We start from the raw sequence: 23,324 nt of genomic DNA on the forward strand, positions 1-23,324 counted from the left end.
CCAAGACAAGGCGGAGTCAGGGGAGAGGCAGTGACGGTGGCGCCAGAAGCTGGCCAGCAGCCTGCACAGAGTCACGCTGGCAAAAGGGAAAAAATAGAGAAATGTGAAGATTTGTTTATGGCCTATACTTTATCTTCTTTCTCTTCCTCTTTAGAACTTAGTCCTTGCAAACCATCGAAGGGAAATAGGGCTCCCCAGACATCTGGAAGAAAGAATATTTGAATGGCTAACGTTATGCAAAGATGTGAAATGTCCATTTATTTCTCTTGCTCATTTTTCTATTAGGTCGTCTGTCTGTCTCTTTCTTACCGATCTCTAGTAAGTTTTTATGTATTCAGGATATAAGCCCCTTTTATAAATGGCTAACTTTCTGTTGCTGCTATTTTATTTAGAACCCTATGTTCATAAACAAAGTTAGCCTGTAATTTTCCTTTCTTTTACTTTTATAGTTCTTTCCAAGCTTTAGTATCAGAATTATGCTAGTTTCGGAAAACATTTACAGATATAGTCTTTCTTTTTCTTCTCTCTGAAATACTTTGTATAAAATCGGTGCTATTATGGGTTTAACTTCCTTAGTAGGTGCAAGATTATGAAGATTTTCTATTATTTCTTGTGTTCACTTTAATAAGGGGAATTTTCTATTTATTGATTGATTGATTGATTGATTTATGGGCAAGGCAACTTCACAGATTGCAAGGACCTTGTCAGTTTACAATCCCTTATTTTTTACTTTATTTTTTACGCCTACAGCACCTGGTCTTCCTAGGTGGTCTCCCATCCAAATACTAACCAGGCCCATCTCTGCTTAGCTTCCGAGATCAGATGAGATCTGGCTTGTTCAGGGTAACATGGCCGTAGACAGAATTTTCTAAGAATTCTACATTTTCTCTAAATTTTGAAGTTTTGGGATACATTTATTTATAATAAACTGTTAAAATATTTAACGTTTGAAAAAGACTGAAAAGATATGCTTTTTAAATTTCTGATATTAGTTATTTGTGCCTGTTCTGAAGTTTATTGGTTTTGTGTTTGGCGTCATGACAAAGTATGTTGATCCTCTTTATTCTATTCCTAGTTTTCTTTCCTCCTCCTTTCTTTAGATTTAATTTTTGTTCTTTTACTAACTTCTTTATGTGTATGCTTATGACATTTGATTTTCAAACTTTCTTTTTTCTAATAAATTCATTTAAGTTTATGAATTTCCTTCTAAATACAGCAAACATTATGTCTCAGAAGGGCCGATAATTATTTTTCATTATAACTCAGATAAAAATACTTTCTACTCCTCATTTTTCCTTGGCCCATGGGCTGTTTAGAAGTATATATTCTAATTTCCAAACATATGAGAAAATTCTTATCAGATGTATGTCATCAGTTGCTCTCTTCATTTCAATGGCGAGATAACTGGTAAGACATTGTGTGTTATGAAACTTTTAACGTGATGGCCCACTGTAATTTTGTAAATGTTGTACGTGTGTCTGAAAAGAATGTTTACTCTGAAGCTAAGGGTGCCCTGTTCTATATCTGCCCATTGGGTCAAGTTTGTTTGTTGTGTTGTTGATATCTTCTATATGCATCCTGAAATTTCGTCAGGAACTCCATTTATTGGTTACTGAGACATTGTCTTAAATTCTCTCGCTAGAACATTAGATTTATCTATTTCTTCTTTTAGCTTGCTCAAGTTTGGCTTTATATATTTTGCGGTTAGGTATTATAGGATACAGATTAAGAATTGTTATATCTTCCTGGTGAACTGATCATCAAAAAAATATCTTTCTTTTTATATAAAAACAACTTCCTCATAAAGACTACTTTGTATGATATTAATATACTTGTTTTTCAGCTACTGTTTGCATGGAATATCTTTTTCCATACTTTTATCATCAAACTTTCTGTATCAATGGTCAAATTGTGAGCAGGAAATTCATTTTGTTTTCTTCATCCACATGGCAATCTTTGTTTTTTTAGTAGGAGGCTTTAGTCAATGTAAATTTGATGTGATTACCGATCTTTCCAGGTTTAAATAGAGCTCCTTACTATCAGTGAATTCGCTATATTTACTATCCCCTATCTATTTGTAGTTGATAACACTCTTCAAATCTTATTTTGATTTCACCTGTGGATGTAGGAGAATAATCATCAGAAATAAATGAGTAGGAATAGAAGTGTAAGGTGAGCAAAAACCATCTGATCTGGAAAAATTATGTCTCAGAATACCAAGATTAGTCTTAAAAAGATACGTGAAACGTCGTCAATGCTTTTTGAAGAACCATGGGGAGGCGAAGAGGTGCTGAAAGCCCATGAGCACATACGGTTTTGATTTTTTTGAGAGAAGAAAGTAAATTATTTATCTCTTGACAGCAATGTTGAGGAAAATTCTAAAATTAATGTCTTCGAAAGAACAATTTGTGAGGCGATCTTCAGAAGAAGAAACAGTGATTATCAAGCCCGAATATGTTAATGGGAAATGTCATATAAAATTATTTACATTTTCTTTTTCTGAAAGAATAGCTAGACTAGCAGAACAAAAAGGGATAGATTAAATGGCTCTGGAATTTAATAAGCCATTTGAGAGGATACATAGTGGAAATGCTGGGGAGATTTGTGCTGGGTAAGATTACAAGTAGGTGCGTTCAAAACTGATTAATCAATGGTTGTTAAACGTGCCAGTGGATCTCCTTGTCCCCATTTGGCTCATCGTTTTAAGCATATGCCTTGGATAAACATATAGAATGAGATGCTTATGAAATCGGTGGGTGACGTGAAGCTAAGAGAGGAGAAATACGTGTTAAAGGACAGAATACGGTTCAAAAGGTTCCCTTGGGCCACACTTCATATTTAGAGTGAATAAATGTCAGGTCAGGAATTTGAATCCAAATATAAAATTGATGAGACCCAGCTTAATAGTCGGATGTGTGATAAAGGTTTAAAAACATTTTAGATCAAAGTTGAGAGTAAGTCAATATGAGACATCAGTGCAATGGAGCTTCTAGGAAGTCAGTTTGACTAAATCTTGTAAGTATTGTATATCAAAGAGAGAACGGCACTGGCCCCATATACTTGGAATATCAAGTTTTACCTCCAGGAATCCCGTAACGCCTACTGAAATGTGGTATCTCATCAGAATTTTAGAAACCAGTCTTCACGAAGCAATGGAAAACTCCAGAGGCAACAGAAATTCCAAAGTGAAGGAACATAGCTTGGCAGTGCCCTCGATGAATCACGACGGTTTGGGTATCTGGAATGCCATCATCAAACACCAGCCGTTATGCTAGGGGCATTAACTGAAAGACCAGTTGATGTGCTAGGGCAAGATCGAGTTTTCCAGAGACCTGCTCATGTCCTCCCAGTGAAATGAAACCCACAGAAAGTCACTGACCTGACCACAAGCAGTAGGACGAGTGGGTACTATGTAAGGGCTTCATGAATGGTGTGCTTGAACTCCGCATGACCTTTATACACCAATAACAAATGATCAGAAAGAGAAATTAAGAAAACAATTCCATCTATAACTACATCAAAAACAATGAAATACCTAGGAAAACATTTAACCAAGGAGATAAAAGACTTGTACTCAGAAAATTATAAGACACTGAAGAAAGAAAGAGAAGATACAAATAAATGGAAGCATCAACATCAAAATGGCCGTACTACCCAAAGCAATCTATAGATTCAATGCAATCCCTATCAAAATACCAACATCATTTTTCATAGGATTCAAATAAATAATCCTAAAATTTATACGGAATCATAAAAGACCCCAAATAGCCACAGCAGTCTTAAGAAAGAACAAAGTTAGAGGTATCAATACCTGATATCAAACTACATGAAAAGTCCGCAGTAATCAAAACATCATGGTACTGCCGTTATAACAGACACAGAGATCAATGGAACAGAAGAGAGCCCAAAAATGAACCCACAACTATACTGTCAACTAATTTATGATGAAAGAGGCAAGAATATACAATGGGGCAAAGACATTTTATTTAATAAATGGTGTTGCTGGGAAAACTGGACAGATACATGCAAAAAAATGAAACCAGACCATTTTCTTACATCATTTGCAAGGATAAACTAAGATGGATTAAAGACGTAAGACCCCAAACCATAAAACTTCTAGAAGAAAACATAGGCAATAAACTCTCTGACATTGCTCTTAGTAATATTTTTTTCTGATATGTCACCTTGGGCAAGGTTTTGAAAACAATAATAATAACAATAGTGACTCGCACTACAATTCGGGAGCCAGTGCAGTAGGGGGCTAGTCGGTGGTGTGCTGAAGCAGGCTCTTCCTGGCTTACAAGAGCCGACTGTGCTCATCTCTTTCCAACTCTGCATTCAGTGATGATGAAGTCAGCCATGGTGGCAGTATTTACCCCACAGAAATTGGCAACTATTATGTTGGTAAACATTTACCAGCACATCACTGGAAAAGAAATCAGAGCCTTGGCCTCCCTCTGTAAGAGAATTTTTTGGATAAACTTTGGTCCTGCTGATATTCTCTGATAAACATTCTGTTATGGGTCTAGGAAGGAGTATAGTAGAAACTCAAAGTTCCCCAGTTGTCAAATTCAGTTCTTAGTGAAATGAAAATTAAAAGGCCCAAGGAAGTGAGTTAACAATCATCAGAAAACAAAACAAAACAAACAAACTATACTTTCTTGTGCTGGTGAAATTAAGGATTTATGGCCCAGGTTTTACCCTGATGAGGTGATCCAAGGGGAGATGTAGAATGGAGTGACCTACGGATCTGCTAATCAGGTCCAACTGCTCCGTCATTCACCAGCTGCAAGCCAACTCTGACCTAAAATAAATATAGAGGCCTCACTGGGGATACTAAACAGAATATACTCTCCACCCTACCCGGATTGGCGGCAGGCATGTATGCTCAGCTATTCACTTAAAAACAAACCAGAACTAGTCAGGGATGATGCTAATTTATTATTTTATCAAATAACACATGACTCTGAGATCTGGCTTTGAGATCGGGTGTTTTCCTCCGCTACAGCATCACACATGGCTTTTGGAACTGAGTCAGCAACGAGTCCCATGACTCTGAGACATATTCGTGCCCTAGAGGCTTCTGAGCAGTGAGTCAGGATGGGGAACTACAGTTTTGAAGGAGAAAAAACACAACTTTGCATCTTCACTCACTGATGTAAACTGAGTGATAAAAGCCTCCTTTAAAAATAACTTTGGCAGAGTGAACTAAATCTCGATTCCCAAAAGGATTCCAAAGGATCAGTCCTTTAAAAGTGTAATAAATGTACCAAAGCCATTCTCAGGGATGAGTCTGCAATCTAAATACCACGTAGGATCACGTATATCTATACCAGCTTTCCTGGTACAGCCGTGATTAAGTAAAATTCTATTTTCTGCAATAAAAGGTTTCCATCACTGACTGACTAAAGGAGATTAATGTATCTCTCGTGAAGATTAAGTAAATTCACAAATCGTAAACAAAAATCCTTTAGCTAGATGATGTCTTAATTAGTGATTTGGAGAATATGATTAGCATGTTTGCAGAATTCATGATAGATCCCTCGTAGCTAGATATATGTCCAAAAGTAGACTCTGTGTTTTACAAGTGAGATAATGCACAGCATCTCAGTGCAAATGCAAGGTTTATTTCTCAGGCCCTGCCATCCTCGGAACCAAACACTGTACCTCTCTAAGGCTGAAGGTCTGTTGGCTTGCACAAAGGACAGTCACCTCATATGTCACAAGGAAGGTTAATCCATGCTTCTGGGGATAGAGGCTGATTTATGAAACTAAAGAAAGGAAGGAAAAGACAGAGACAAATAACAAAAGCGTTATGGGAGAATAGAGTATTTTCCTAGATGCTTAACTTACTGCCACTTCCCCCCACATTCCAGTTTCTTCTTAATAAGAGTCGTTAAGTGTAGGCATGGGTCTCTTGGCAGAGGGTATCAGAAAAATGAAGATGTCCACCTAGGGCCAAACTCATCAGAAGGCATGGAGACTGGACTCTGGGTGGTCCCTGCCTGAATTCCGTGGTTATGTGGTACTTTAATGACACAGATGTCAACGAATCTCCCGCACACAAATTATTCCCCTACCTCTGAATTTTCACGAGAAACTTTGCATAACGTTTTCCTGTTTTCCTCTTCAGATGGATAACTTGTGGTAATATTAGGTCCCAATATTCATGAATCGGCCTTGCCCAGGCTCACAAAACATTGTGAATGATCATGTTTTAAAAGAACTAACAGTCCTAACTTAGATATTTAAAAGGTTTATCTGGAAAAAAGATCAAGAAACTAAAAGTGGTCTATATTAGCAGTTTGTAAAGTATATTTTATGTGTTTTACACATTCTTGTTTCAAATAATATTGCACTTAAGCATAATAAAGGCTCTGAGATATCCCGCAGTTAAACAAACACTCTTAGATATTTATTTTTCTTTTATTGTGATAAGTACACATAACATAAACTTTACCGTCTTAACCATTTTAAATGTACAATTCAATGGTGTTAAATACATCCACGCTGTTGTGCAGACATCACTACCATCCATGCCCATAACTCCTCATCTTGTAAAACTGAAAATCTATACCTGTGAAATAACTGCCCAGCCTCCCCTTCTCCCAGACCAATTATGCTTACTGTCGTTATGATTCTGACAACTCTTAAGTATCTCAAATAAGTGGAATCATCAGTATTTGTTTTTTGTGACCAATTATTTCACTTAGCATAGTGTCCATGTTGTACTGTGTGTCAGGATTCTCCTCCTTTTTTAAGGCTGAATAATATTCCACATATTATCACAATTTGTTTATCCATTCATTGTCGATGGACACTTGGGTTGCTTCCACATTTCAGCTATCGTGAGTAATGCTGTGATGAACACAGGTGTGCAAATACTCTTCAAGACCTTGCTTTTAATTCTTCTGCTGTACATCCAGAGGTGGATAGACTTGTTTTTAATTCAACATTCCCCCAACTCTTGAACTATAGAACCCTGTTAATCTTGAACACTTACTAATATCACGAGAAACTCATGTTCTGCGACCCACTAATTGGAATGTCAGTCGGCTATGTCACTTTTTTTCAGGAAAAAAAAAACATTGAAAATGGCTCATTCCCTTGTACACGGCTTTATACACAAGGATGCTGCCCCAGAACAACCTGCTTCTGGCGTCCGTGGCTGCTCTGTGAGAGCTTGGCCGCACGCGTGGACTCGGCCCCTGGAGATCGCCAGAGAAAGCAGTCATGCTCAGAGGCAAGCTTCCATTTTTAGAACTGAATGCACCCCAGGGTAGCACTTCTGCTCAGATTCCAAATGTCACTCTTTGAAAATTCACAATTAAAGACATCGATTTCCTTTCCTGGGGGTTTTACTATCTACCGCGTCTGCTCTGTCTTTCCTGTGCATTTGCTATTGAATGTTCGTAGCTTTTCTCGCCAAATCATTTCTAAAGCGAACCTTCTCGATAAGTTACCAGGTCACCCGAAGCCCTCGCAGCCATCTGCAGAACACGTGGGCGCTGTGCCTCGGCGAAGCGAGGGAGGCTGCTGACGTAGACACGGCCGTATGTTTTCAGGGCTGCGTGTGGATCGTAACCTGACTTCGGCAGGAAGTGGGGTGCGCTGGCCTTCAAGGTCACTCAGTGGGGTTTCTAGAGCCAGATGCTACTTGCTGCCAGCAAACAGGCGTCTTTCGCTCCCTTCATAGCTTGACATTCTCCTGAGTCCCCTGGGGTTTAAGATGAGCTTCTCCCAGTGTTTCGTCAGGGTCCGCCCAGCGGATGCCCAGCAAGAAACCACTGGGAAAGGAGGAGCAGGAACGTCGCAGCTCGGGAGGGGGACCTGTGACGTGGGGCACAGATGTCACCACACCAGGAACTGAGCCCCGAAGAAAATGTAGATTAGTCGGGGCTGATCTACCGGGGTCCTGTGTTTCTGAAGAGGAAGCCCTGTGGTGGTGGCGGGGGCCTTAGTGAGAAGCGCGGGCTCCGGCCCACTCTGCAGGCGGGCCGCCCCTCCACCCGTGCAGGACGCAAGGGGCGCAGGCTGGCCGGAGAGGTGGGACAGAGGGAAGCTGGCCCCTCCGAAGCATGGCTCTGTGCCACCGCAGGGCCGCCTCCAGACAGCCAGGGTCCCTGCCCCGAGTCCCTCCTTTGGGAGTGCACTGCTCCCTTTGGCCGTCTTCCAGCCATGCCTCTCCCCTGAGGGACAACTGACACACCAAGCCCAGGCCACCCTCCTCTTCTCTACCACAGTCCCAGTCCCCCGCCGAGGGTTCACGCCAGCCTGCAAGGGACCCTGCCCTGGGCAAACCCTCTGGAGGGCCGCCTCGGACCTGAGTGGCAGCTGAGGGGTGGTGGTTTGCAGGACAGGAGGGAGCCGGGTTTAGACGGAGCTTAGTCACGCAGGCTGAGGTGTCTGTCTGTCTGTCTGTCTCTCTCTCAAACACACACACACACACACGGGTCAGGTGAGGGACAGAGCCGAAAGTTAGAAGAGTGTGTGAAGATGTTTGTACACTTGCCCCAAGTCCTGCAAATGATGAAGCTGGGTCCACTGAATCTGTCCTATGAGGCATCCTACGATGCTGGCCAGGACACATCTCCATACACTAAAGAGAAAAAAAAGGCCTCTTGCTTTGCTGGGTACAGTAAATAATCATCGTTATAAAAGCCGCCTGCCCTTAATGTGTACCAGGCTCTGTGCTAAGAAATTTACATGTAATCAACTATAATATATAAGAAATTAGACCATTCCCATTGTACAGGTGAAGACACTGAGGCTGAGAGAGGTTAAGTAGTTTGTCCACGTAGGCACGGGCCATAGGGGCGGGCGGGGAATCAAACTGCAGAGTGAAGTCTCTAAAGCTGTGCAGGTGAAGAAAAGCAGTTTGGTGGAGGACACGCAGGTGGGGGGGGCGGGGTCCAGGTATGGAGAGAAATCTGCAGACACCTAGGAACGGGGCAGAAAAGAAGCAGGAACGTGCACGGAAAATGAAAGGCCTTAGGAGGAGGAGAAGAAAACCAGAGGCTAAAGACAAAATGCTGCCCAGAGCCGGAGGCCTTGTCAGGGCTGGATAAAAAGCCCGGCTTCTTCTCTGCGTGGAGCCCGACCCCACCCACAAATTGTCTCAAAGCAAATTACTCACTTAATGACACAACACACCTCAAAACCAGCTGCACTTAAAACCAATCTGAAAGGCAGTTTACATTTTAGACATAAGCATAAATAGCTGGCTCGAAATGCTTTTACTTCAAAGGAAGAGTTGTTTTTGTTTGTTTGTTTACTAAAATGTAACTGGAAAATCTATGAAATGCCCTTGACTCCGGCTCCTTCACATAGTTCTAACAGCTGACGTTGGTTTTCGCTTGTTGTTCAGTATCCTGGGGGGTTGGCAAGGCTGCATTTCTGAAAGAGAACTTGTAGCAACCGGATCAGTTAGAACCAAGGCAAATAGACATCAAAGTTCTAGATGTAAATTATTTAATAAAAAATATGTTTTTCGCTAAGATTCATTTAAATCAGCTTGTTAAGTTTTGGTAGAAATTAAAAGTAATAAAGAAAGTGACTAATACCATTTAAACGTGTCTTCTGCTTCTTTCATCATTACAGAAGAGTTTTCTAGGACATCTGTATGTAAGTGAATAACATCCAGTTCATCATTTTCTAAACACATAAATTTTAGGAGAATGAATGAGCAAAAGAAAAATAAGTAGTATCGATGCTGCGCATCATAAAAATAAAACGCAAAGCGCGTCCTACTCTCATCACTTTGCAGTTTTGCTCCTGATGCGATGTTCCCGTCTATTCTCCATTAACGAGATAATCTATTTATCTCAGAACTGCACCCTTCTCTGACTGGCGCGTTTCGGCAGGCACGCTGGCCCCCGCCCCACTGACGACGTGATGCTCTCGCTGTCTGTCTTTTGAAGCATCTTCTGCCCACTGAAGGGTTTATATATACATGTATATATTAGAATTTTGTAAGCCTCACAACACGTCTCTGGGATTACAACAACCATTTCACAGTTAAGGAAACGAAGACTCATGGGTTAATATATCTTTATCTTATTTAAACTTTTTCTTAATTTCTTAAACTTCCATTTTTATTGTTGCTATTAACGATTTTTTTTTTTTTAAATGTGTTGGTGACTCAAAAGCGGTTTGTGAAGGTGTAAAAGTAGCGATGAAAATGGAAACATTAATACTCTCGGAAAAACTTCATAACTGTCAACTGATTGTCATTGGTGCCAATTCAGTACCCATGGGAATTCCCATTTTGGGTGTGGTGAAGAAGGAAATTTTATTCAACGCAAAAAGCTCAGCTGTGACACAGCCTGACTGCGAGAAATGCATGGCTGTGGAACAGCCCAATTAGGAAGCAGCACAGCTGCGAGGTGGCCCTGGGGTGACACCCCTCTCAGGCTAGACAGCTCTGCTCTGCTCCGCTCCGGGGAGCTGTCTTTGGTGTTTCAAGTCTCTCCAGGGAAATGCGCTCTTCAGTGGAAAGGGATCGTGCACTCCCCGAGCCAGAGGGGAGCTGCCCTATATAGACAGAAGTCCCCACTGCAGGTCCCTGATTGGTCCATCCTCATGCAAATGAGGACTCCAAATTCTTGCAGTTTGACTGGTCCAAAAGGCACTGTCCTGATTGGTCAGAATGAAGCCAATGATTGGTCTGTGAAGATGCTGATGAAGATACAGCTGCACTGCTCCGGCTAGATGGGTAAAGTCTCAGTCCTATTGGTTGAAATACAATTCCAGGAACTGTTATGAGGGCAGGAACTGCTCAGAAGGCAGGAACATAGTGCTGGCAGGCAGTTTAGTGTGGGAAGGAGGTAGTTCAGTGCAGGTTGCTCCCTGAAGTGAGTTTGCATGAGGGTCCCTGTGTAGATATGGCTGTTAGGCTCTGCTTTTTAAATTTGAGCCCAGTTAGCCACCAGGAGTCCTTCTTGATAGGTATTTGTTTTTCTCAGCCTACATAATGAAAAATAGTGAAGAGGTCCCAGTGTAAATATAGAATTTGATTCTGTGTATCAGGATAGTGAATCGGTAAATGAAGACTTTCTCCAAGCATCTATGGAATGAGAAATATTTGAAAACTGAATTTTATTGTATTATCTTTTTGTTTAAACTGAGTTCTTAGTGTGTTTTCTTCTGAGAAACCTTGTCATATTGTGGCATTAACCACTGATGCCTTTGTAATTTTTTCCAATAAAGAAAAATTGCTTTTATGATAAACCACCTGAGTTTCTCCAGAACTTTCCAGTGCAAAGCTGATGTTCCTGTTGCTACAAGTGGCATAGTCTAACGGGTAAAGGCACAGACTTTAAAAATAGACTGCCTAATCTCTATTCCGCCACTTACAAGTTCTGTGACTTTGGGCAAGTTACTTTGGATAAAACATCTCTCAGTTCACTTTCCTAATGTGTAAAGTGGTGATAATAATACTATCTAATCTTATACATTTCTTATGCTGATGCAATGCATAAAATGCATTGGAAGCGATGCTTTAGAAATTGCAAACACTCAATAAGCATCAATTATTAAAGACAAAGAAATTCCAAATGTGTAGTGAGCTATGTCGGCTTTGCACTCTCTGTGTCTACACAGGTACAAACGATGTGAATCTCAAGCTCAGAGAAATGGCTTAGTAAGAGATTAGCAGAAGCCTTCATCATATGCAACCATGGGTACTACACATTATAAACAGCATGCCCGGAGGAAGGACAATGGCTTCACAATTTGATGAAGGTGTGAGTTGTAGAATAAAGGATTTGTCTGGCCTGTGTACCAGGTTTTTGTACCAGGTTGGAGTTTCTACACTCTTGGAATTTCCTGAGTGATGAGGACGTTTTTAATTATTTATGGTGGGCCCCTTCTGAGTTTATGCTAATGAGAAGACTCACAGTAGGCTCCTAGTTTCAGTATTAAGGCTGGCCATGCTGCAAAAACCAACTATGTGATTGGAGGGTCGTGGCTTTGAGCCATGTGATATTAGATGTACCCCCTATGAGGAGATGAAAGGGTGGAGATTTAGTTCCGTCCAGTGGCCAATGATTCAATCAAGCATGTCTATGTGATGACGCTTAGTTGCGCTTCCTGGTTGGTGAACACAAAGATGTGCCAGGAAGGTGATGCACCCTGATTCCACAGGGAGAGGACATGGAAACTTCACATTCGGGGCTGTCCCAGACCTGGCCCCATGGCTTCTACTTTTGGCTGGTTCTATGTGTTTGTAATATTTCATACATTTTATAATAAAACTGTAATCATAACTATAGAGCTTTTCTGTGTTCTGTGAGTCATTCTAGAAAATTATCAAACCTGAAGGGATCATGGGAACTCTTGAATTTATAGCCATTTGATCAAAAAGAATAGGCAGTCTGAGAACTCCGGAATTTGCGGCTGGCATCTTGAAGCGAGGCAATCTTGCCGGAGACTGTGCCCTTACCTCTGAAGGCTGTACTAACTCACTAAGTGGTGCCAGAACTGAACTGTGAGGTTGCACTCTATGAACCAGCTCTTTGGCATATGTACACTATGTGTATGGAATCGGTGGGCTCGATGACACTTTGACTCATTCAACGCTAAAACCATATTTTAGAAAAAGAAACTGTTTTTAACATTAGGGATTCTTTTATAAGCCATGTTGTAGACTGGGAAAAAAAAATGTGTTCACATTCATACTGACAAAGATGAGCTAAGGGCTCAGCAAGGAGGTGTCTCTGCCACCGTCCACGTAGCCCTTTACCGAGAGATAGCAGCTGTCAGTCAACGAATGACTCCTCAACAATTGCGATGCAAGCAAACTGAGCCCACAGAATGAATGTGTTTTCAGCCCACAGTATGAGTAAATTGGCACTACCAGCCTGGTTTTTCACTCTCGAGTTCCCTGTGAAAGGAGAAGATGCTCATACCAGCTTTTGATGTTAAAGTTATGATAAAACTAGCTCACGTGACACTTAGAACATTACTACATTACTACAACCATTTCTATGCTCTCGTGAAGCTCATTAAGTGTTGTAGCCCGACAATATATCGAAACCTCCAAAAGCCTAATCCTGTCACTTCAGAAGGGAAATTTCAAGAGTTACTGCTGACGATGTATCGGATTTTATCAGAAAACTGAGATGCGATAGACTGATTGCTCAGAGTTTCACTCTCTCCAGAAAGTATGTGAAATACTTCACTCGACGGAGCAGTGAGTAGACTTTAACATCAGTTGGTTACATTTTAAAACCATCTGCACATGATGGAATGGAAATTATTTAAAAAATTCCTTCCAGAGTGAAATGTAATCAAAGAGTAGATTAGGAAACCATAAACTGCTTTACTCAAACTGAAACACTCATGAGCCTGTTGACTTTACTCCTCACTGGATGCCAGAAGTCATCCTCGGTGAAAGATGGCACAGGGAATCCTGAGTCCTTGCCTTACCCTGAAAAATAGTTGACAGAGTCATAAATCACTTGCTTTCTTATTGACACAGCAGTTTCCAGTTTATTAAAAAATTAAAAAATAAGAAAAGAAACATACTGAGAGCTGAACCTCACTCATGTTATCCACCATCCAGATGGATACAGTAACTTGGGAAATATTTATCTGATGTGGATTTATCACTTAAAAATTTTTTTATTGACAAGAGCAATGTTGTTTTACATTGTAATTTATTTTACATTTATATAAAATTGACAGTCTGCTTACTGGATGCCTACTGACGGAGCCTCAAAGTCTGAAAACTAGCCTGTCAAAGAACGGGACTCCTGGAACGATGATGTGAGAATCTAGATGAGGTGAACGCTCTTTCCAGTAAAACAAACACTGTAAAACAAACTGGTGGAACTTACAGAAACGGAAACAACCATTTAAATTCTCTAGAATTTGTCCTTAGGATATACAGCAGATGGAGAGCTATCGGCTCAAATTATGCTAAATCTTGATCAAAACAGAGAAAGCGTTTAGAATGTGAGTTAGGACCAGCCCCCATCGCCCCTCCCTCCCGCTTTGCACGCACTGTTCCCTGTGATGAAAGAACCAGTCCATGTGCGTACAAGAAAAAAGATGGGGTCCCCTGCTCCCCTTTCCTTCTAATCTAGCACTATGATTTACCCTGGCAAAAGCAAGCCACCAGCAGTTCTCATCCTCCACACTCTTAAGGTGTGAAAACACTGTTGGGAGCAGGCACGGCAGAGAGCGATGGGGCTCCCTGCTCCCACCTCGCTCACTCACGGAGTAGGGGCTCTGCTCCAGATACTGCAAGCTGGCAATACCGGGCTGGGATTGTCTCCACTACAGTGTGCTCGTGGGAGGAGGTTCCGCACCAGCACTGAAAGCCAAGAAGGCAAAAGACTATCATCCCTCTGCATTGTTCGTAGAGCATGGGTATCGCCTGGGAGAAGGGGGCTGCTGCTCCCACCCCCAGCTGGTGCAGTGGCTCTGAGGTTCTTCCCAGGTGAGCAGTAGGCTTTGAGAATGGAGAACTCCACAGCTCTGCCTGAAGAGAACGATTTTGGAATAGAGCACGGAGGAGCCCATGCCTCAAGGTGTTGTCAAAAGCAAGGGAGATGTTGGTGAGCAGCAATTGAGGGAGGAGTCTGTAGCTCCCTGATACTAGTAGCAACTAGCAAAATAGAAGAAAAACCGGAAGATTAATAGACTCAGAGAAATACTCAGCCAGGAAGAGGTTTGCAGTACTCACATTTGTCCGTGGGGTTTCAGGTGGCTGTGCGTATGCTCTAGGCTATACCCGCTCAAATGCTTTCCCCAACCTGTATACTGATCATCAGCAAAGGTCCTGAAGCCATACGGCTCAAATGGTTTAAATACAACTTCTCCCAAAACACTGGCTGAACAATAAGCTACTCTGACTCAGAAGCAATACCTAGAAAGCTAGGCTCACAAATAAATTTACTCTCATCCTTGCTGGCTTGAAAGACTGTATATGTCCAAGGCTGTGACCTCAGGAGGGACTGGAGAGAGTACCTCTGACTGTTAGCCTCTGACTGCATAGGGGCAAGATTGTAAACCTCCCAAAATATGAAGGCAATCTCCAAGTGACACTCACAGATATTTGTGAAAACATTATGGGACTCTAACTGGATAAGAATGCTTAAGCATCACCTTTGACCAATAACCAGTTCCTAGAGATGCCTCTAGGAAGTCAGGGTAAAAGGTAAAATCAAGGGAAAAATGTGAGTGGGGGCATAAGAGGCTCCACACTGCAAGTCACTAAAGAAATAAACAACCACATTTAAAGGAAAAAAACACCTCGGAAATGGGAGTGGGGATAATTTCTAAAGTTGCTACAATATATTACCTGAGAGGTCCTGTTTACAACAAACAATCAGAGGACATGCAAAGAAGCAAGAAGGTATGACCCACATACAGGAGAAATAGCAGGTAATAGATACTGACTTTGGGGGTGTGTAAGTCTGGATTTAGCAGAAAGATTTCAAAGCGGCTATTATAAACATAGTCTAAGGAAATCTTCTTTAAAGACTCCAAGGAAGGTATGATGGCAACGATTCATCACACAGAGAATGTTAATAAAGACATGGTGATATTTTTGAAAGTGGAAATTGAAAAGTTGAAAAGTACAAAAACCAAATAAAAAATTTATTCGAGGGACTAACCAGTAAATTTGAGTCGGCAGAATAAAGAATTAGCAAACTTGAAGAAAGTTCAGTAGAGATTATGAATCTGAAGAACAGAGTGGAAAAAAATAAAGAAAAACAGACAGCCTCAGAAAATGTGAGACGCCACTCATCATTTCAACATATATGTAATGTAAGTATAAGAACAGAAAGAGAAAGGAACAGAAAAATATTCAAAAAATATTTGCTGAAAACTTTCCATATTTGATAGAAAACACTAGCTACGAATCAACAAACTCCGAGAAGGATACACACAACAAGGGTTGGTCCACAAACATGACAATACTGAAAATGTTGAAACCCAAGATAATTCTAAAAGCAGCAAGAAAAAAAAATGACTCATCATGTTCAATGGAATCATAATAAGATTAACAGGTGATTAACCGAAATAACTGAAGCCAAGTGCCGTGAGATGATATATTCAGAGAGATGAAAGGAAGACGCTGGAACGAAACCCCTGTATCCACAAAAGCTATATTTAAAACATAAAGGCGTAATACAGACGCGCCCAAATGAAAACAGAGCGAGTTCACGGCCATAGAACTTGCTTGCAGGAGGCATTAAAGGAAGTTTTTCAGGCTAAAAAATATGTGACTCCCGAAAGCGATTTGAATCCACAAGAAGAAACAAAGAGCTCTGATAACGGTAATTATGTAAGTGACTGCACAAGACAGTGTAAATGCACGTTTCTGTCCTTCCATCTCTTAACTGGTTTAAAAAGCTATTGTGGAAAACAATATTCATAAAATTGTGTTGTTGGTCCTATAACGTACAGAGATGTAATGTATTTGGCAATAACCATGCAAAAAAGAGTGGTGGAAATGAGGTATATTGTAGTAAATAAATGACAACAGATGGTAACTCAAACCCGCAATAAGAAATGAAGAGGATCAAAAATGGTGAATAAGATGATTAATATTAAAAAAATAAAAAAACCTTTACGAGTATATTTGTGTCTTCTCTTTTTTTTTTTTTTTTTTTTTTTTTTCTTTAAAAGATATAAGATAAAAAAACAATAGTAACCAAACCAGGAAAGTAATAGAGGCATACAGGAGTTAAGTTTTTATATTTTACTGTAATTTCCTTGGTATAAATATGAAAAAGATCGTGATAAGTTAAGGTGGATCTTGAATGCCTTAGAGCAATCACTGGGGAAATAAGTAGAAAATACATAGTTAAAAATCAACACAGGGATAACAATGAGGTAACACTACACGCCTACCAGAATGGCTAAGATACAAAAAGCTGAAAGTGTCAACTGCTGTCAAGGATGCAGAACAACAGGAATGCTGACTCGCTGAAGATCGATGATGCAGCCGTTGCTTGGTTGGATGGCACCGCCACTTTGGAAGAGAGCTTGGCAGCTTTTTACAAAGCTGATTGTGGTCTTACCGTATGACTCCTGCCCTGACGAACGTCCTCCACTCCTCCACCATACCCACGACTCGCCCCCTTTGCTTCCGCGCCTTTGCCCATGCTGTGCTTGCTCCCTGGAAGCCTTCTGTAACCTTGTGCATCTCTTCTCTTTCTACCACCGAGAAAGAACGTGCAAGGAACATCCACTACATACTATGGTACTAACACCTGGGCACGTTTTAACACAAATCTATACCGAATCTTTGCTTATCTAATGAACGATTCTCAAAAACTAAACAAAATGACAACAAACTAACAGGAACTGAACCTGTATGTGCTAAACTGAACCAGAGCGGGTCCAACGGATCTGAACACAAAGACAGAGGCCAACCTGTTAAACACCCTTGCTAAGCGTTCGGTCAGTCCTAGGTTTTGGTAAACAACTTATTCTGCCTAAAAATTCTATCTTAAGATGCATGAGGAGTCCATTCCTTTACTTGTGCGTATGTGTACATGACAATAATAAAGTCTGACAAGTGTCCAATCGGTTGCTGCTTTTCCTTTGAGAACAAAACTCAAGTGACAACTCCATTGTATAGCTTTCCTTCGGTGGAAAGACAGAGTAAACATGTATTACAATATTCCTCCTAACTGGATCCTGTACCAACCTCTGTAATTGTAGCTCTATGTATTAACATGTCTGTCTCCCCATTAGACTGCTTCTCAGGGGTGGGACCTTTTGTTTGTAGTGAATTCTCTCATATATAGCACATTTCTTGTGACTGAAAAGTGGAAGACAGGAAGGAGGAATAGAGGGAGGGAGTGGGGAAGGACATTGTATGTAACAAGCTTCAAAGCAATATTGTCCCTTATAGGCATTCATAATTAATGTTTTCTGTTTTTCTAGGAAAACTGGCAGCTCTGAGTTTTTAAAAATAAAAATATATGTATTAAGCTACTATGCTATAAATAAAAATCATTGAAATACAATAATCTATCCAATTATTCAACTAGGTCAAATCAACTTTTCCTTCTCATTTCTAATCAAACTGCCCAATCCCTTTCTTCACTAACTGAATAGCCCAAAACCTCTTGCCAGAGGCAGAAAAACAAACAAACAAAAGAATAACTGAAAATGTTTGCATCCGCAGCCTGACAGTCTCAGCAAAAACTCCTGGGACTCACTCCTTGAGAGCCTCACAGTGTCCGAGAGCAGCCCTCGCCCCTGGGAACAGCTGTGTGTGCAGACAACTTCCAGTTACAGAGGAGGGCGGGGTGGGCCCTGGAGAAAGTCTCCACCCTCCTACCGGCAAAGCTTGTCATCCAGTGTGACTGGACACACGTAGGTCTGAACAGTTACATCTCCATAAACACCATGTTCCATGTGGTGAGGGCTGCAAGCTGTTATTAAAATTATCAGTCCACGGAAGAGCGACGCAAGTCCTTCTTCATCAGGTGACAGTTTGATCAAATAGATCTTCAGTGCCTGCGATGGTACAGGCTTTTCAGCGTTCTCCAAGAAAGCTAACTGCTAGAGATCTCTAAGGCAGTTGTGGACAGAAAATCTTTAATTCGGAGTCAGATGCAGACTCTTCCTTTTAGGCAAAAGAGGTTCTTACAGATTCCTCAAGACATAACAAATCTTAAGACTTCAAAACGAAGTTAAGAGTAAAAATAACAATAATGTTTATTGAGCATTCACTATTTGCCAGGCACTATATTGTGAGTTTCCCACTAAGTTCTATTATCTCTTCCAGTTAACAGATAAGGAAACAAAGGTTTAGAGATTACAACACTTGAACAGCTAGCAAGTAGCAGAAATGTGTCTCTAACCCAGGCCTGTTTTACCTGACATACAATGTTACTATTTCATGGTTTTAAACTCCAAAAAATAGCTATAGTTTAAAACAACAACAAAAAAAAGAATAATTTTTTTAAAATTTAAAGATTTTTAATTTATTTTTTATTAAATTTATTGGGATGACATTGGTTAATAAAATTACATGTTTCAAGTGTACAATTCAATGTTATATTATATGTATATTGCACTGTGTTCTCCATCCAGAGTTAAACATCCTTCCGTCACTAGACATTTGACCCCGTTTACCCTTATCTACCTCCCCGCTTTCCTTTTGGTAACCACTATACCGTTGCCCGTGTCCATGAGTCTCTGTTTGTCATGTTCATTTGTTGCTTTCAATTTCACATCCCACACGAGTGAAATCATACGGTTCTCAACTTTTTCTGTCTGACTTCTTTCACTTAGCATGATCATTTCAAGACCTATTCGTGTTATTGCAAATGGCAGTATTTCAGTTTTTTCTTATGGCTGAGTAGTATTCCACTGTATATAGGCCCCACATCTTTTTATCCAATCATCTATTAAAGAGTCTTTCTTTTTTGTTGTTGTTTTTCTGTTTGTTTGTTTGTTTTTTCATGTTCTGGCCACCACGAAAAATGCTGCTATGAACATTGGGATGCATATATCTTTACAGATAAATATTTTCAAAGTTGGGGGTTAAATGCCCAAAAAAGGGTTTGCTGGATTATATGGTAGCTCTATTCTTAATTTTTTGAGGGACCTCCATGCTGCTTTTACAGTGGCTATATCAATCTACATTCCCACCAGCAGTATATGAGGGTTCTTTCTCCCTCACGACCTCTCCAATTGCAAACAAAAAAGCATAAAATACCAAGAAATAAACCTAATGAAGCACATGAAGAACATATACACTGAAAACTATAAGCCATTATGACACTAAGAAATGGAAAGATATTCCATGTTCAGAGATTGGAATAATCAACGTCGTTAAAATGATCTTAGTACCCAAAGTGCTATACAGGTGTAATATAATCCCCATCAAAATCCCAATAGCATTTTCTTAAGTAAATACAATAAAAAATCATTAAACCTGTATGGAATCGCAAAAGACACCAAACAGCCAAAACAATCCTGAGGAAAAAAACAAGGCCGAAGGGCTCATACCGCCTGACTTCAAATGATACTATGACGCATCAATAATCAAAACAGCACGGTATCGGCAGAAAAACAGACACACAGACCAATGGAACAGAGTTGAAATTTCAGAAGTAAACCTTCATATATATAGGTAAATAGTTTTCAACAAAGGAGCCAAAAATATACAATGCTCATATATATAGGTTTTCAACAAAGGAGCCAAAAATATACAATGGAGAAAAGAAAGGCTCTTTAATAAATGGTGCTGAAGAAATTGGAAAGTTATATGCAAAAGAATGAAATTAGACTGCTGTCACCATACATCAAAATTAACTCAGAATGGATCAAGGACCTGAAAATAAGACCTGAAACAATAAACTATGTTGAAGAAAACAGGTACTAAACTCATGGGCCTTGGTTTTAGAGAAGATTTTATGAATTTGACTTCAAAGGCAAGGAAGCAAAAGCAAAAATAAATGAATGGGACTATATCAAACTAAAAAGCCTCTGTGCAGCGAAAGAAACCATCAACAAGACAAAGAGGCAACAATCTCAATGGGAGAAGATATTTGTAAACAATATCTCCGATAAGGGGCTAATATCCAAAATATACAGAACTCATACAACTCAACAACAAAAAAAAAACAAACAATCCAATTAAAAAATGGGCAGAGAACCCAAACAGACACTTCTCTCCAAAAGACATACGAATGGCCAACAGACATATGAAAAGATGCTCAATTTCACTATTAGGGAAATGCAAATCAAAACCACAATGAGATACCATCTCCCACCTGTTAGAATGGCTATCATCAATAGAATGATTTAATACAAAAAAAGGACAAAGAAGCAAAACCCAAACCAGGAAAGATCAAAACAATCTTACTCGGGTCCCTGAAAACGAGCAAGGGAGAGTCCTGCCAGGTCGAAGACGAACGATCTGCAGACATCTGCCGCGCTCGGCCCAGTCTGGTGTCCATCCAGACCCACGGAGGAAAAAAACACATTAGTAAGAGTTGGGTGCTCAGGAGAAGGGTCGGGTGCCCTGTGTCAGACACTCAGAATTCTGTATTATCCTTCTGACTAGAACTGTCCTAATTAAATCACAATTTTATTCTCAATCCTTCTGGTTTAACTCTTGCCTCTAGAGAATCAATTATGGAGAGACGGAAGCTTCCCAATATGTAAAGCTCAGGCGCCCCCACTGGACACCGATTTGTCTGGCACGTTAACACTGTCCATTACTGTTCCTTATTGGTGTTCTTCCCCTCAGTCTCGATTCCCACCAGAATGGGAATGAGTTCCTCCCACTTTTAATTTGTAACCCGCTGCAAAGTGCGCAGGTCACATTTTTCGAATAGCAGCTCTTTTCAAGATTCATCCGCTGAGCAAATGTTTGTTCTTTTCATTTGAAAATAGATTTACAAATGTGCCTTTCTTTAAAAGGAAGCCATGCTTCTATTTTAAGTCATACTATTGTAGGTAATTTCACGTATTAATGATGTTACAAAAAACATGCCATTTCAATTATTAGCCATTATTTATCTATTTTGTGAAAGTTTGGATTTTTTAAATAAAGAGGAAAGAGGAAGCCACACCTGTGTTAGTGAATGTTGCTGAAAAGATGATGTAGACCACTCCTTGGGTGGTTGGTGGGGGGCGAGGGGTGACCCTACCCGTTTTCTAGTCCCTCATTTGTAATAATATTCACTTCAATTTCAAACTCAAGGTGCCCCATTTCCTCAGGAGGATAGCCATTGATACCCTTTGAAGTCATCAACCTTTCTGGTGGCAAAGATGGTAACAGGATGGCCCCCCACCACAGGTAGACGTAGTGAAGCAGATCTGCATGTATGAACAGCGTGAGTATGGGCGTTAGCTATATCCTTCCTTATGGCATCCTCTATCTTTTAACCTCTTAATTTTTTTTAAGCATCAATTACTGAAAAGTGCAAATTACTGGGCTCTAGACCATACCCTGAATAATAATTTCAGAGAATTTGGCTTGGGGTACAAGATGACAGGCTAGGTAAAAGTGGCGGTCACCTCCTTCCATGACCGCATTAAAATTACAATCAAATTATAAAACAATCGACATGGAAAACCACCTGAAGTCTAGGTGACCATAACGCATACATCTGAGGACATAAAGAAAAAGCCACATCAAGACCAGTAGGAAGAGTGCAGACACAAAGCAAGCTGGTCCCGCACCCATGGGTGGCGGTTGAGCATGACTGCAGAGGCCCCCACTGAAGGAAAGAGGGGCCTTAGTCCCACACAGGGGCTCCCCAGCTTGAGATTCCAGTCTCGGGGAGAGGAATTGCTACAAAATCTAACTGTAAAACTCAACGGGGATTCCGGCCATCTGTGCGAGATGGAAGGGACCTGAAAACCCAGGCGTCCCCTTCAAGGGCCGGCGCACAGACTCACCGCTCGCAGACACTCACCTCGGGAGCCAGTGAAGTGTCAGCAGCTGGGGAGGTGCCAGAGACGTTCAGGGAAGGACTGAGTTGTGTGGTGTTGGGGCGAGGGCCAGAGGGGCAGCCGCTAATTCTCCTTTGTCAGCCCCTCTCGGAGATGTCAGCAACCAGCGCCATCTTGTCTGTGAGCCCCACTTCCCTCCCCCGCCTGGCCGATTCTGAATCCTCATTGGCCACTGGGATCGGCCCGCCCCACCTTGTGTATCCCTGAGACTCCGCCCCACCCAACTCACAAATTACCTGTGGCGGCCACTGCCAGGCAGCCAGCCCTGACCTGCGCCTTCCCTGAGCCAAGAATTTGACAGCAAACAACAGCCCTCAGCTGGTTAGGCCCGCATGCTGCCCACGTATCCTGGGAGAGACTTTTGGTAGCAGGCCATAAGCCCCGCCCCGAGCTACAGTATTGATTAAACAGATCTCGGGTGTCTGAGGGCCCGAGGTGGTAGCGGCTGGCCTTGCTGTGATTTAAGACTTCTAAAGGAGGCTACGGATTCAGCACTGGCATGAAAACTGATTCTGCATTAGCCAGGTGAAATCTGCTTGCTTAACCTGGTGACTCCCTGAGCCGTTGCCCCAACCAACTCACATACTGCCCGAAGGCTCTTCCAGCTGCAGAGACTTATGCGCAGCTGGCAGGCAGCCTCAGACCTTGAGGTACACCGGACTCTTGCTAAGCCACCTCAGGTCCAGTACTGGGAGTAACAGGCCTCTGCTGGCAGCATGGTCTCTCCTACCTGCCTCCAGATCCAGCACAGGTAGCAACGATTTATGGATCGCTTTGTAGCTCCTACCGGGTAGCACTGAAAAATCAAAGGCAGTGCCTGACCTTGGCCTACACAGGACCCCCTCCCAAGGGGCCACAGAACCCACATACCCGGAGGCTAG

The 23,324-nt window shown here is 41.3% G+C and overlaps 1 pseudogene; it reads right to left on the reverse strand.

Annotated features, from left to right (window-relative positions):
- Positions 1 to 741: 741 nt before the first annotated feature.
- On the reverse strand, positions 742 to 860 carry LOC112482300 (annotated as a pseudogene).
- Between the last annotated feature and the right edge of the window lie 22,464 nt (positions 861 to 23,324).

Source organism: Pteropus alecto, unplaced genomic scaffold, assembly GCF_000325575.1.
Source record: "Pteropus alecto unplaced genomic scaffold, ASM32557v1 scaffold35, whole genome shotgun sequence".
NCBI classification, from domain to species: Eukaryota; Metazoa; Chordata; class Mammalia; order Chiroptera; family Pteropodidae; genus Pteropus; species Pteropus alecto.